The following is a 3,953-nucleotide window of genomic DNA, read 5'->3' as shown; positions in this document are numbered from 1 at the left end:
TGGAGCACTGGGCTGCCGGTGGTGTTAGCTGGTACTTTTGTACCCCCAGCTCTAAGTTAGTGCCCAGAGTCACTGCTCCACTGCTCACCATCCCCATACCCAGTGATGTTACTATTTGCATATTGCACTTTGCATACAAACTTTCATTCCCTCCCTGTCCCAACAGCAAATAGAATATCTGTGTTGTCATCAAATAATGTGTTATAGGAAAAGACTTTGATCCTTATACCTGGAGTAATAGTCTGTGAAATGTTGGTACTCAGATATTTTATACCCTTTACTACAAAAAGGGAATATCATGGTCCTGATATTGTGACCTGGCATTAACTAGATTTTAGGGCTGTGCGAAGCTTCAGTCACTGATTCGATTTGGAGGAGATTCAGCCAGATTTGGCAGCCGAATCTCCAAATCTAAATTAAATCAGGAGGCCCATTAATTTCTCTGAATTGAATCGGAAGTCTCTGATTCAGTTCAGAGAGATTCAACAATTCGGCCATAGACGCAGCTTTATATGTTTTTTCTACATACCTCAGGGTACCAGGTAGCTCATGAACACTGAGATGGTGGGGCACATGGAGTGTCCCACGGGAGCATGGGGGGTCCCCAGCACACTTGGTGGCAGACACTTCCAGGTCTCCTGCATAGATCACGGGGGACACCCCGCTGAGCAACTGGTGCCCCCTGGGTCTGGGGGGGCACCCAGGGTCCCCCCGTGGCCAGTTGCCAAACTGAGCCCACCATCTCAGCATTCACAATCCATGCCTGGTACCTCAAGGTATGTAGAAAAAACATATAAAGCTGTGTTGATGACCAAATTGCTGATTCTCCAAATCGCAATCGAATCTTCAAATTCATATTTGGCAGAATTGATTCAGGATAGTGATCCAAATCAGCAAATCAAATCACTGTCCCCTGAATTGGGCCAAATCCAAATCCAAATCTGAACTGAATATGGCCTGCTTCGCACAACTGTACTAGATTTAATACAACATACTGTGAAATGAAAATAAATCTACTGAAATTTAGTTGGCTGTTTATAAAGGAAACATATGTAAGTGAGGAAAAAACTATAATAACCTACACATCTTCTATGCCCATATTTTTTTTTATAAAAAAGTTCCTTTTTTATGAAGTGACTTGGTTTCTATTATTATGAGGAAACAGACTAGTGATTAGAGCATCATACTACGAGTCAGGAGTTCTGGCTTGTCTTTCCAGCCCTTGCTACTGATATAGTGTGTGACTGGGGTACATCACATATCTTGAAGTCTGTGAGAGATTCAGTACTTCCTGAAATACTGATGGACTTTGAACCTTAACTTTGGGTCTATTTTTAAAATGACTATAGCATGAGAACATCACATGCTGTCTGTGAAGGAAATAGAAGATACTGGCATTATTTTATGAACATTATGTTAATCTCTGTTTGCATTGATTTCTCTAGGATTACCAAGGGATTAATTCCAACAGAAGTAGACAGGGAGTAGGCAGGAAGGGAGACCATACTTTTCAAACAGCACTGTTTAAAGGTACTTAAGGGGATAATGATTGTGACATTTCTTTTGAAGTTTACCTCTGACCAGACTCAGTTCAACACCTCTGCCTTGGTACAAGGGAGTGGGGAATTCAGGCAGGAAAGTGGAGACAAAAACTTTGGAGTAGATAAAACCCGAGTTCCTGAGCACATGGGAGAGGGACATAAGGAATGTAGGGGTGTAGACTTCCCCCCTCACTCTGAATTAAGGTAGACCCATATAAATTGCAATAAGCAGATTAGAAGACTGTCTTCAGTACAGAACCCTTGTCTTTGTAATGCTTTAATTCCTGTAGAGATTAAAATCTAGTCTCTCAGGGGCAGGCAATTATTTCAGTTGGAGGGCTGTTTAATGAGTTTTGTACTGTTGAGGGCCCCTTGATGGGTACCCACCCCCTGGTCACCATCTTGGAATGGAAGTCCTGCCCCTAACCCCTTGCCTTTGCCCCAGGAAGTCCTTCCCCTTGCCCCAGAAGTATGGCTTTTGGGAGAGAGGGAGCTGCCATCTTAAAACTGGGGAAAAAATCATATACTAAAAAAAAAATCAAGCATCCACTATAACTTATTTTACTTTTAATTTAAAAAATATTGTTGTCCTGATTTATGTGTGTTTGCACAGTGTATCTAGAGGTGGTTGCATAATTGCTCAAAATACAGTATACTCTTGTATAGTGTGTGTGGTGGGGTGGGCTGGGGTGTGGGTGGGGTGTGTGGGAGAGGATGGGGTGGGTGTGGAGGACTGTGGATGTGGGTTTTGTGGTTGGGGTGGAGGCTGTGGGAGGGTGTGGGTGTGGGGGGATTATGGTGGGGGGTGGGAGTGTGTGTGGGAGGGTGTGGGTGTGTTTGGGGGTATGGTGGAGGGATGGGGGATGTGGGTGTATGTGTATGTGGAGGGGAGGTCCTTAAAGTTCCGGGAATGTGCCTATCCCTGGATCTACATGTGGTGGCAGTGAGCGGGGCCAGCCCCACTTGGCCCAATAGTGCTTCCACCCCAGTCCCCAGCTTCACATGGTGCAGGGTGTGGGGTCAGCCCAGCCCAGCCCCATAGCACTCCCACCCCAGTTCCCAGCCACTCATGGTGGCAGCATGCAGAGCCAGCCTGACCTGGCTCCATAGCACATGGCTCCCTGTGCTGCTGCCCTTTTCCCCCAGCAGAAGTCCCTGGCCCTGGTCTGGTGGGGCCCGTACCTGAAATCCCACTCCCACAAGCAGGGAGGCTGGGAACAGCCATGGAGTCACCAGCAAAAGCCTCTTCCAGGCAGAGGTTTCTTGTCTCTAGCACCTCCTGGCTTGGGGCTGGGGCAGGTCAGGCTAGGCTGGGGTGGGGGTGGTTGTTTGGCAGTCAGAGCTGCACCTCCTGTATGGAGGCACCAGGTTGCAGGCCACGGTGAACACAGGGTTTATGGAGGAGCCCCAGAGGACAGATGGAATTGCCCGCTGGGCCTAATCTGGCCTGCAGGCCATATTTTACTCACCCCTGGATTAAACAATGCCCTGTTTTGTGTTCACACTGGTTACAACTCCTGTCTTGCAGGGCAGCTGAATCCAGTTTATCCTGCTGAACAAACCTAGTGCTGGGGAGCACTGGTAGCTTAGTGCCCCAGTCTGAGTGGGAGAATAGTAAGAATCCACCCCAGGGAGAAAAAGAGCAGGGAATTTGATACTATTCAATATTTTCATTAATAACTTGAGTGATGGATTAGAGAGTACAGTTACACAGTTTGTGAATGACACCACACAGGGCGGAATTGCAAATGTTTTGGAAGACAGGATTAGCATCAAAATGATCTTGATCAATTGCAGAAGTAATTGGAAATCAGTAAGCTGAAATTCAATAATGGCAAGTACAAAGCATTATAGTTTTGAAGGAAAAATTAAATGCACAAAAATAAAATGAGGGGTTACTGGCTAGCAAACAGTACTGCAGAAAAGGACCTGGGAGAAAAAAGGACTGCAAACTGAATGTGAGTCAGTAATGTGGTGCTGTTGCGAAGAAGAAAAACCTCATTTTGAACTGGATTAACAAGAGTGTTGTAGGTCAGCCATGGGAGGTAGTTATTTGGCTTGATCAGTACTAGTAGGGCCACAAATGGAGTACAGTGTCCAGTTTTGGGCATTACCGTCTAAGAAGACTATAAATTAATTGGAGATAGGTTAGGGGAAATCAAACAGGAGTGTAAGAGATTTCAAAACTGTGATCCATAAGTAGGAACCTACCAAATTTGTGATTTTGCTTTTTTTGTGGAAACAGTGAATTTGGTAGGTCCCCCATGAAAGAGCCCAGTCCCCATGAAAAAGCACGTGGATCACAAAAGAACTGAAAAAATGGCCAGCAAGCAAAGGTGGGGGGGAGAAGGGGAAGAGGGGGAAGGGGTATATCCCCCCACCGTTCACTTTCTGGAAAAAAGAGGCAGGAGG

This window comes from Crocodylus porosus, unplaced genomic scaffold (assembly GCF_001723895.1).
Source record: "Crocodylus porosus isolate Cpor-Errol unplaced genomic scaffold, CroPor_comp1, whole genome shotgun sequence".
Taxonomy (NCBI): domain Eukaryota; kingdom Metazoa; phylum Chordata; order Crocodylia; family Crocodylidae; genus Crocodylus; species Crocodylus porosus.
Note: the sequence above shows the minus strand (reverse complement) of the source record.